Source organism: Eurosta solidaginis, chromosome 4, assembly GCF_040869045.1.
Source record: "Eurosta solidaginis isolate ZX-2024a chromosome 4, ASM4086904v1, whole genome shotgun sequence".
In the NCBI taxonomy this organism is placed as follows: domain Eukaryota; kingdom Metazoa; phylum Arthropoda; class Insecta; order Diptera; family Tephritidae; genus Eurosta; species Eurosta solidaginis.
Window position 1 is genome coordinate 147137155 of NC_090322.1, and position 12788 is coordinate 147149942.

The 12788-nt window shown below is 36.0% G+C and overlaps 1 protein-coding gene across 2 annotated transcripts in view; it reads right to left on the reverse strand.

Moving 5' to 3' along the window:
- The window catches only part of Gs2 (glutamine synthetase 2), a 45150-nt gene extending 38239 nt beyond the window's left edge, over positions 1-6911 (reverse strand). The window contains exons 1-2 of one of the 2 annotated variants that reach the window (XM_067783316.1): positions 6630-6911; positions 6428-6536 (exon numbers count right to left, since the gene is read on the reverse strand). The gene's annotated coding sequence lies outside the window, so the exon portion shown is untranslated. The remainder of the gene's footprint in view (positions 1-6427; positions 6537-6629) is intronic. The other variant, XM_067783315.1, reaches the window with a different exon arrangement.
- Positions 6912-12788: the final 5877 nt, after the last annotated feature.

The following is a 12788-nucleotide window of genomic DNA, read 5'->3' on the forward strand; positions in this document are numbered from 1 at the left end:
TTGCGTCAAAAACTGACTCCGAATGTTTGCTTCATTTACGAGTATTTTACATCACATTTCTCCAGTTATTTAATATGTTGTGGCATACTAAATTTAAAGAACTCCAATAGGCAAACAAAAAGTGTTGTCAGCATGTTGGCGAATGAATTGTTGATGTCAGATTTTCCGTATCGGCTAGCAATTGCTGTTTTTCACTGGTTTGACATTTTGATTAACACTTCCTTGTCAAAACTGACAGGAATAGCTTTTGACATCGTATGACAAGCTGTCTAGATTTAAATAAAAAATGAATGACGTCAAATTTGACCTAGTCAAAATAAAGTAATAGTAGCACACACACCCTGCCTACCTAAAGTCCCATGCTCAAGTTTAGGTAGAATTTACACCACCCCTTCAAACTGTAATACCAATAGTAGACGATTTAAGGATGTCAAAGTTGAGATTTCCCTACGGATACAAAACAGATTGAAACAAAACATTTTGTTTGTTAATACCCCAAATCGCACCTTGAGGTGCTTCTCGACACACATTTTCCATCGGGAGACGGTTTAGAAGAGCCAGCAGACATCACTCACACCTCGATCACGGAGCGGGTAGAGTACCGGGCTTGGTGACCGATACCAAGATCGAATGGGCAGTGAACACGTTTTCTAAGTTTAAATCGCCGGGCCCAGACGGTATATTCCCGGCCATGCTACAAGTTTCAAGTATGTCGGTCGGGGAATGGCTTAAAATAATATTCGATTGGTGCATAAGGCTGAATCATGTACCGCACACTTGAAGAATTGCTCGTGTAGCTTTCCTACCAAAGGCAGGGAAGATCGGTCACGTGTATCCCAAAGACTATAGACCCATTAGCTTAACATCATTTCTGCTCAAAACCTTTGAGAGGCTGATAGATGTGTACATAAAGTCCAACGTGGATGAAAAGTTGCTCTCCACAACACAACATGCATACACCAAAGGCAAGTCGGTATATACCGCATTGCATAGGGTGGTAATAAGCATAGAGAAATCCCTGGAATATAAGGATTATGCTCTAGTAGTCTTCTTAGACATTGCCAGGGCTTTCAATAATTTTTCTAAATGGGCGATTATGGATGGTATTAATTACATTAAAGTACATCCCGCCTTAATCAGATGGAACGGCTGCATGTTAAATTGCAGGAAGATTACATCACAATGGGGATTGTACGAGGCCACGAAATCAGCGGACAGGGGCACGCCGCAGGGAGGGGTGCTATCACCTCTACTGTGGACGCTGGTCATCAACCAACTGCTCACGCAATTCGATGAGGGACCCGTAAAACTTACGACTTACACAGATGGCGTTTTAATTGTCATAAGTGGAAAGTGCCTTATAACGATTAGTTCTTTCATGGATCGGGCGCTTCGGAACATTCATACCTGGGCATCTAATGTCGAGTTGAAAGTCAACGCGGAGAAGACGGATATGGTCGTGTTTACAAAGAGGTAGAAGGTGCCAAATTGGACCAGGCCTAAGTTAGGAGGGGTGACCTTACAGGAAAAACCTTGCACAAAATATCTAGGAATCACCCTAGACAGTAAGTCTCATGGAAACTCAACGTGGAGGAGAGGGTGGAGAAGGCCTCAACGGCACTCTATACATGTAAAAGAATGCTGGGTTGTACGTGAGGCTTATCGCCATCTGTTTCCCATTGAGTTTTTACAGCGATTGTAAGCCCTATTCTATACTATGGAGTTCTTGTTTGTTGGAAACCACACAAAAAACAACATACCTCAAAAATTAGAGGGGGTATGCAGACTATCGATGCTTAGCATTACGGGAGCCCTGAAAACAACCCCGACGGCTGCACTGTATGCCATTCTGCACATTCCACCGGTAGACCTGGTAGCAAAGAACATAGCATTAACAAATGCAAGCAGGCTCGGTGCCTTGGGACAGCTTGAGCGCGTATGACCATAATATTATAGCGCCATCAATCACAAGACGAATAGACCACCTGATTCCCTATCTGCGATTCGAGGGAGATCTCAAGGCCACAATAGAGATGGACGGTTGGCGCAAGGGTGCGCAAATGGCGGACGAGGCGATACATGTGTACACAGATGGTTCCAAAGTAGCGGAAGGAGTAGGGTCTGCGGTATACTGTGCTGATCCGGAAATAAGCAGATCCTTAAGGCTGCCGGATTACTGTAGCGTTCTCCAAGCGGAAATATTAGCCGTAACCAAAGCAGTACAAACCTTGGAAGAGAATAGCTGAAGCTGCAACCGTGCTAACTTTTATATTGGCAGTCTAGCAGCAATTAAGGCAACAATCTCGCATAGCACAGCATCTAAATGCGTGTTAGAATGTAAGCAGTCTCTGGAGAGAATCGGGACAGGGAGAAGCATACATCTATATTGGGTCCCAGGGCATATGGGAATAGATGGGAATTAAAAAGCGGACGAACTAGCTAAACAGTGCTCATCCCTTGAAGCTTGCTCCGTAGACGTCCCAATGGGCGAGATTAAACGAAGGAGAGAGGTGCACATGATCGACCATGCGGGAAAGGCGTAGGCTCAAGCGCGGGTCTGTAAAGTGTCGAAGATTATGTGTAGGTCTTACAACCTTAGACTAACAAAGTTGCTTCTATTATTAAAAAGGGAGGACTGTAGACTCATGACGGGTATTCTGACTGGAAACTGTCTTCTTGCGTCACATGCCTTTAAATTAGGCTTGGTCAGTGATAGCAGATGTAGGAAGTGCGGTTGGAGGAGGAAACGATCGAGCACGTTCTGTGCTCGTGCCCTGAACTTGCCAGAGCAAGACTCCAGCTATTAGTAGTGTTACAGCTGTCAGATCTAGAAGCAGCAAGTGGTTTAAGTCCTAGGAAGTTTCTAGTATTTACCAAGAGGACGGAGTTATTTTATAACATAGGTCCTGGATTTGATAGGATTTTTCAGTTTGGTCGTTAAAGCAAATTCCTGGTAACATTACGGACTCAATCAGTCTCTGTGAGGTCCTCATGGACCGGCCAGTTCAACCTAACCTAATACCCCAAATAGATAAAATTATAGTAGGCTGAATTACATGTAAATTTAAATTAAAGGGATATCGCGAAGTAGTTAAAGTTCATATTTGAATATGCCCTTTAGGTTTTTAATACATCCCAAATTTCAGTCCCTCAATTTTCATGCGGTTTTCATATGCCAAAAGATAGTGTACTATTTTTTTTTTTTTATTTTAGGAAAATAAAAATTTTTTTAATAATTTTTTATGCACAATAAACAATTTTTTTTGGAATTGCGTTTTGCTTTTATAATCAACAGCAGGCAATTTTTTACATTTTGTTTGCTCATTTCTTTTTAAGTTGATTATTTCATATTCGGCAAAAACATTGTTTTAAAGTAATTTATATTTTTATTTAAAAATCGTTTTTTTTAATTCAATATATCCTTCATTAAAAAAATTAAGTACAACTTTTTTTATATATATATACAGCGCACTTTTTTTAAATATTTTTTCTTTCATGCTCAACTAAACGGTTATTTTAAGTTTATATTCGTTTATATTAAATATTTTTATATTAAGAAAAATTTTTTTATATTAAACAAAATGATTTTTTTAAATAAAATATTTGGGATATTCAACATAATGAATTTTTTATTTATTTTCCTTTACATTAAGTAAACGTATATTTTAATATATTTTTATATTAAAATGTTATTATAACAATTTTTTTATTTTGAACGTTTTTTTAACTTAATTTAATTAAATTTTTTTCTGTTCGCTTGCACAACAAATTGATTTGTGTTTAATTTTATGATTTAGTTAAGCAATTTTATTTGAATAAGTTTATTTTTAACAAAACCAATTTCTTTAGATGGGCTTTAGTTTATTCAGGCAAAACTAGCAATAAAAAGTAAGGAAGGCTAAGTTCGGGTGTAACCGTACATTATATACTCAGCGTGAGCTTCAATTGTACATTTCATTTCAGATAAATTACTTTTCTACATAATACGTGGCACCACCCGTTTAAAAAAAATTTCTCCACATTTCCTCTTACAATAAAACTTAATAAGTGAAATATCATTGATTCAAAACTATTTTTTGCTAAGTTATAGCTTATTATTCTAGCCTACGACCCTTTTAAACTTGGTTTATATCTAAGTTGCCGTGGTCTTTAACCGATCCCGTCCATTTTTAGTAGAAATATTTTCTGCTATAAGGAAAATATGTGTACACAATTTCATTACGATATGTTAATTTTTTTTTTAGTTATGGCTCCCGAAACATAGAAAATTACTTAGTCGTAAAAGGGGCGGTGCCACACCCATTTTCAAAATTTTTAGTGTTTTCCAATTTAATGTTATAATTCAATTTAAAAAGTAAAATTTTATTGACACAAAGCTCTTTTTCGCTAAGATATAGCTTATTATTTTCGTCTACGACCATTTTAAAAATCGTTTATATAAAAGTGAGCGTGGTCTTTAACCGATCTCGTCCGATTTTTTTAGAAGTATTTCCTGTTATAGGGAAAATATGTGTACCCAATTTTATTACGATCCGTTAATTTTTCTTCGAGTTTTGGCTCCCGAAACATAGAAAATTGCTTAGTCGTAAAAGGGGCGGTGCTACGCCCATTTTTTTAAATTTGAAGTTTTTCCTATTTATTGTTATAAATCCCCTTGGGAAATGAAATACCATTATTATATAGCTCTTTTTTGCAAAGATATAGCTTATTTTACGACTCTTTTAAAAATCTGTTATATAAAAGTGGGCATGGTCCTTAACCAATTTCGTTAATTTTTCTTCAAAGCATTCCCTATAGTAAAGGCAACCTCTCTGCCGAATTTTGTTACGATAGGTGTAACGATTTTTGATTTATGATTAATAATATTTGTAAAATTTATTTCATGACAAGTGGGCGGTGCTACGCCCATTTTAAAAAAATGTTCCAAATTTTTATCAAGAGTCTCAATATAAGCCCACATGTAAAATTTCTACATTCTAGGTGTATTATTTATTTTATCATCCGATTTCTCTCATTTTCAATACCGATCTATTCTGGGTCCAGATAAGCTAGTGTACCGAATTTGGTGAAGATATCTTAATATTTACTCAAGTTATCATGCTAACGGACGGACGGACGGACATGGTTCAATCAAATTTTTTTTCGACACTGATGATTTTGATATATGGCAGTCTATATCTATCTCGATTCCTTTATACCTGTACAACCAACCGTTATCCAATCAAAGTTAATATACTCTGTATGCAAAGCACGCTGAGTATAAACATTTTCTTACTTTATATTTAACAAAACGATTTTTTTTGATTCTATATTTTCTCATGTTAATCGAAATTATTTGAATTAGTTTGTCTTTTTGTAATTTTATGACATAATTTTTTTATAATTAATTATTTTTTTTTAATGCAGCTAGCCTGTTTAATTTCTTTTTTTATCTGATAAAATTTCTAGTGATGATTTTTAATTTCAAAATGATTTTTTAATCAACATTTTTTATTCAAAGTTAAATGATTAATTTTTATTTATCTTAATTCAACAAAACGATTTTTGAGTTTCATTCTTTTGAATTAAACATTGGTTTTTTTAAATTTATTAAATTTTTATTTTCAACAAACTGAATTATTTTTTATTTTATATATCTTTTATAATCAGAAGAAAATTGGAAAATTCAATTTCCTTGAATTAATTAATTATTTTTTTTTGTTTGTTGGGAAATAAAAGGAAGAAATCATTTACTGGCATATTGCGATGGTACCATTTCGAAAACCACCACAGGCTTCACCGAGGATCGAACGACGCTCAACCCGCTGAAAATTACAGTCACCTAACCTAAATTGGGCTTCTGTGTTGTATTTGCTTTATTTTTTAAAGAGAGTTTCACAAAAATTTCCACATTCTCGTGTAATTTGAGACATTCTGCCTCAGAAACAATTTACTAATATTTTTTGCATACCATCCAATTTTTTTTTTTTTTTGAAGTTATAAAACTAGATTTTTCTTATTTCTTTTATCATAGCATATCTCTTTTTTTAGTGTAAACCTACAATTTTTTCTATAAGATTTTAAAATTTAAAATTTTTTTTACTTAGCAAAACAATTTCTTTTTACATAGCTATTTTTTTTTTGTACAGTTAAAAAACGACAGAAAGTTTCTTTTTTAGTCATGGCGGTTTCTATGTAGGTACAAAACGTTTTGAATTTTATTTTCTGTTTTAAATTTTATTTTAATGATTCGTGGTATGTATACTTCCTATTTCTGTTGCACAAAAATACAGTTTGAGGCTGAAAAAAAAGTTTTGTCCTTGAAAATTCCTTTTTATTTAGTAGGATATCTTTTTTGTTGTTTTTTGTTTAACATCTGTAATTAGCAAAGACTTGCTCATATTGCTTTATACAATTGTTTTTGTTATTGATATTAGAGACAAATTACATAGTTTACAAACGGCGACATGTTTCTGAATTTCACTTCTTCATCAGCTAGCTTCTCGGGAGCTCCCGTTTTTTGTTTAATTATTTTGTTTTTGCACTTTTGGTAATCGCTAGATTTAAAAGTTAAAAATAAAAGTAAAACAAGCTAAAGTCACTATCACACTTGTACAATAAAGTTTAAATATTTCCAAGAAAACACCAACCTGCAAATTTTTTACGAAGAACTAAAATATTTCAGAGCAATAAAATTTCAAATATTTTCAAAATGAACTGCAAGATCAGTCAGTGTCACGCTTAACTACAAAACAAACGACTTGTAACCGGAAGACGAGCAAACAAGGCGCAGGATATACTACAGCGACTATGTATGTGTGTGTGTGTGAATATCAATGACACGAATTTAATCCGTTTACGTTCTAACTTAATTTTTTTTAATAATTTTTTCGTTAAGAAATGAGCGCAAACGTTGCTGGAATGCAACTAAAGTCAAATTCAGTGTTTCAAGTCATTTTATAATAACAACAAATAAACTAAATTAGTATGTATGTATGTCGATATGAATGTCTAAATGCTCTTTCTGATGATACAAAACTATGAGTGAACAAACACAAATCCATGCACATATATTTCACGATGCTCAAATGCAAAGTACAAAAAAAAAAAAAAAAAATTTAAATAAAAAAATTACAGTAGCAAAAACAATAAACATATTTTAAATTTGTATGGAAGAAAAGTAGCAGACCCATTTATAATACTTAAAGCTTACTACAATAATAACAATGAACATGAGCGGATAGAATGAATTCACTTAAAAACGCTAAAAACGTTGACAAAATGCAAACAGATTGATACAAAAAATAGTTTGTATGTAAATTTGTTGGTGTTAGTTGCTGCGCGCAATCAAAAGAAAAATCAAGAGCAACTAGAAAAAAGAGGGAAATTATCTCTAATAGAAATTTGCAAATTGTGCTAACGAGCGCATTAGCGTTTTGTGAGCGCGAGAAGCTTGAACCTTTAAAATCTTACAATATTTTTTATCTGACCGACACTGTGAATGTACTGTTAGTTTAATGAAGGGTCGTACAGCTGTGGCACCAAAGTGTGATACCACTTGTAGTTCCAATATTGATATAAATAAAGGAATTATTTTAATGTAAAAATTAATATATTTTATTAACGTTTAAAAATCGGTTGTACATAAATCGAATTTTCACAAGAATGAAAATTTTTGAAGCAAACAAAATTCAAAATTGAAAATTAAAAATACATGAATACATTTAAAAAATAACAAAATTACAAAGTAAAATATTGTAAAGTTAAAATTATAAACAAACCCTACACCACTTAACATTAAAGCGGGAGTCATTGGTGCCGTATGTCGTGTCGCTGTAGTGGTATCCCTAACGTAATCAGCTGTTTATTGTTACGACGGTAAACCAAAAAACAATTGGTTGGCTACGATACGGTTACGACCTTAGCGGCACCAGTAATCGATTGCATTGATTCCCATAAGATTGGTTGAATCAGCTGTTATAAGGTCACCGATACGGTTACCGATAAAGCACCAATGTTTGCAGCTTAAGTGCTTAAGTCTTAAAAATCAAAAAGGCCAAGCCCTCTAAATCAAAAGGCCCAGATTGCATAGCCAATGTCATGCCAAAAACCCTTGGCACTGAGGAAATAAATTACAATGGAAAATGACAACGATTATTCCACAACTAATGGACCAATTAAACTTCCTTAACCCTAACGCCATAGTCGTAACCATACCCATATCCATAACCATCTCCAATGTGATCGATTAATGGTGCCTTAACCTAAAAATTGTGAAAATTTCATAAAAATTAAGAAAACGCAAAAAATTACAAATATATTTCATATGGTTATGGCGTTAGCGTTATGGTATGGCACCATTAATCGATTACATTGATTTCATTAAGTTTGGTTCGATCAGCTGTTTTATCTGGTTATCGTTTTATGGCTATAAGTCACCATTAATTGGCCCTTAAGGCGAGAAAACCAGCTAACTAAGACGAGTCATGTCGACCAATATCACTCCTGTGCCAGTAGCGAAGATCGTGGAAACCGTCCTGCTCTCTCAGTTCATTGCGAATAGTCGCCTAGCCAGCCAACAGCATAGCTCTCGCTAAATGCATAGCACCACCACCACGCTAAACGCCATAAACAAGCAGATAAATTACGGACTAAACCTGCGAAACGGCACCATCATATGGCGATGCTGGTGGAACTCGACATATAATGAAGGAATGGTGTCCGGAGTTTTTTCAAAGTAAAACAAAAAAATGATAAAAGCTTTAATATAAATAAAAATATTGTTTTAATAACAACAAAAACTCCTTATATATTCTATATACATAAATTCGTAAGGATTATCTCACTTTAAAATTTGAGCTAAATAATCTAAGGTTTTTTTTTGAAACTGAGTCGAGAACTGTGCGTGTGAATGTGTGAATTTTCACCGATCAGCTGTTAGTTGCGCTACTTGGTAAGATTTACAATGCTAAAAATAGTATAATTCAATAAGAAATATATGTAAATTAAAAGCTTACATTAAGGTTAATTACATAAGAACTTTAAATATTAAATTCAACTCTAAACAAAAAGAGAATACTTTTTTTTTAATTAACAATCAGGTCAGATATGAGAGTATTAAATTATTCAAAGCAGTTAAAGAGTATTCCATGCTAATACAATTATACAAATCATTATAGTGCAAGCACCAATTCCACAAGGGATTATTTTTAGCAAAATTTTGTCGGCAAGTTGATAGGTGGAAGGGCACATAGTGTCTAAATGTTCTGCTATGGACAGCGAAGTTTAGGTGACTGACAATGTAAGAGGAGTCTATCTCACCGATGATGAGCTTGTGAAGGAACATTACCCCAAGTAATATTCTTCGATTTTCTAATGTTGGCAAACTAATAAGAAGCAGCCTATATTTGTATGGTGGCAGATGAAGGTTAGAATACCAGTTAAGGCCCCGGAGTGCGAATATTAAAAATTGTTTTTGAACCGACTCAATTCGATGTATATAGTTTTCATACCGCGGGCACCAGACACACGAGCAGTACTCAAGTATTGGACGCTCTAAAGATGTGAAAAGGGGCTTAGTGAGATACGGATCATCAAACACTTTGGCCCATCGTTTCGCAAAGAAAGTACCCCTGTTTCTTTGTTCACAATTGATGTAACGTGCATATAGAAACACAGTTTCGGATCAAAGAGAACTCCCAAATCACTTACAGCAGATTTACGCCCCAAGAGCGTGCTTTTTAACGTATAAGATGTCAAAATTGGTTTCACACGTTGAAATGTCATCAGCTTGCATTTAGAACATTTTAAATCTAGTAAATTCGCTGTACACCAGCATTAAAAAGAGTCTAAGTCGGCCTGTAAGAGATGGAAAGAGGATAACTCAGAGGGCAGGTATGCATAGCAAAGTTTAACATCTTCCACATACATAAAAGTACGCGAATGTAAGATAATTTTTGGTAAATCATTTATGAACAGGGTAAAAGGTAATGGACCCCAATGACTACCTTGAGGAACCCCAGACGTTACATTAAACTTCTTAGAAAGGCAATTGTTAAACGAAACTTGTTGAGTCCTATTGGCGAGATAACATTCAAGCCACAGAAGTAAGTGCTTTGGAAACCCAAGAAAATCAAGTTTTTCATGATTGACAGAGTCAAAGGCTTTACTGAGTGTAAATCATGCAAATTTGCCTTTTGTAAAAAAAAATCCGTCCATTACTAAAGGGGTAAACTCTAGCAAGCCTAGGCGGCCACCGTGGTGTGATGGTAGCGTGTTCCGCCTGCCACACCACATAAAAAAAAAAAAAAATAAATGTAAGGCGCGATAACCTCCGAAGAGATCTAAGGCCGAGCTTCTCTCACACCACATGCCCTGGGTTAAAACCCCGGGCAAAGCAACATCAAAATTTTAGAAATAGGATTTTTCAATTAGAAGAACATTTTTCTAAGCGGGGTCGCCCCTCGGCAGTGTCTGGCAAGCGCTCCGGGTGTATTTCTGCCATGAAAAGCTCTCAGTGAAAACTCATCTGCCTTGCAAATGCCGTTCGGAGTCGGCATAAAATATGAGGTCCCGTCCGGCCAATTTGTAGGGAAAATCAAGAGGGGCACGATGCAAATTGGAAGAGAAGCTCGGCCCTAGATCTCTTCGGAGGTTATCGCGCCTTACATTTATTTATTTATTAAACTCTAGCAAGTTGGTAGTGGTAGAAGGTTCAACGCTTTCCCCTTGTCTAAAAAGATGAAACCGCAAATTATCTGATTGGTCAGCAAGCGTCGGTTAATTCAGGAACGAAACCCCAAAGCCCAGGGGAATTAAACAGGGGTTACCACAGGGTGGTGTTCTATCCCCGCTACTGATTAATTTATACATATCACCAGAGTTATTATCATTTCCTATGCCGACGACTGCACGATATTGGCAACAGGCCCTCCAATGGTCGAATAAGTTTCTAGAATAAACAGCCTCACCCATAGCACTTGGGAAAAGATAAAGAAACGTTGCTAACTGAATGGGCTAGTGCTCATATTGTCTTTTAAGATATTTGAAGCTGCTTTAAGATACGTTAGGAATGGATGCGTTCGAAGAACGGAATACACGGAAAATGCATTTGATGAATTTGGCTGAGTATATAGTTGACGGCAGTAGACGAACTGCTTTTGCGCAGATATTGTTGAAGTGAGATCGTTTTGTTACACAGGTCTGTGAGTTGAATTGGTTGGCCACATTCCTTGATTATGGTTGAAGATTGGATTGTAAATGGAACGTGTTGATGATGCATCTTTTATCTTATCGTCTTGTCAAGAAGGCGAGGATTCGAACAACACGCATCGAGGTATTGATGTGCCCCCAGCGGGTTAAGGGGCTAAGAATATACCCGTGGCAGGTATGCCTGTCATAAGTGGTGACTAAAATACCAAATTGATTTAAGGAGTTGTGTAACGCAATCCTTTCATTGCCAGCGCAATACATAGTTTCTCCAATTCATTCTTCAATTATCAACTTCCCTACACGTACCGAATCCTGTTTCTTTAACAGCCGAGGATCTGGCGACCCCTAGTTCCTCATGGAGGGAAGGCGGTATGGCCTTAAAAGATTCATGTGGTCATACCAAATCATTCCCGAGGTGGTCGGGCTAGTACCTAATGATGTTTGTTACCGGAACATAACGGAGCTGCATCGGGCAAAGGACCATCAACATAGATAACACTAACCAAGACCTTCAGGGAGTGTCCTTATCGCTACAACAACAATAACAGGTATTGATGTGAGAAGGTGCAAAGCGTTGGACAAAGTCGTTTAGTGGAAACAATATTGCAGCGAAAAGCAGTTTGTTGTCATCAATACATCGTTGCACCGGCTCTGCAGAAAAAATTGGTCACATTCCTTAATTGTGATAAGCACACACATATCTCATACTGATTAATAAATTAATTCGATAATAAGATAATGTAACGAATTTCCTGCAATTCCTCTTATTTGCAACCTTCTGCTAAGTTCGAATCACTAAACTGTTGAATAAATAACTCCAATATTTAATAATGCAAAATGGCCTTTTTTCAAGTACTTTCAAAATAACACTTCTATTGCTCGACAGATAGCGTGCTTAATCGAAAGTGATCCTAGCGCCTTTACCGTTGCTGCCTTTTATACTCTTTGACTTCCTCTTTCCATCTTCTAGGCGCTTCTGTTCTAGAATCTACTAGTTGGTTATCTGTTATAATTATAACTACAGATGAACGTGTATAGCTCTCGTATGCGAGTGTGTTTGTGACCGAAACTTCCACAATTATAATTGCATATCTCAGATAAGATATCTGCATGTGTTTGTGCGTTGCTTCTCCGCTGCGTGTACGTACATATGTGTAGACATAATTATTGAATTATTGATGTGCATTCACGTCACTGCTTAGCATCGGCTTAGAGATGACAGTACCTCTTAGTGTTGCTAATATTCGTAACACTGCCCTCCACCTAAGTCTGATCGTCCCGATCAGACAAATCTCTCGATCTAAACGCCGCTAGCATCTCCAAATGTACCACTCTTCTACTTCGTGGTTTCCCAATGGTTTGTTTGCGGTAGATGGTGTCACTGATCTTCTTCACAACTTTGTACGGGCCTTCCCAACTGCACCGAAATTTGGATGGAACACCTTTCCGTCGGAGAAGGTTGTATAACAGTGCCAAATCTCCCTTCAAGAAACCTTCCGCATTATTGTTCTCATCGTACCTGCGTTTCATCTTACCACTCATTATCCTTGATCGTTCCCTCGCACTCTGTTGTTTGGCCAGTGAACTACTTTGTAGAG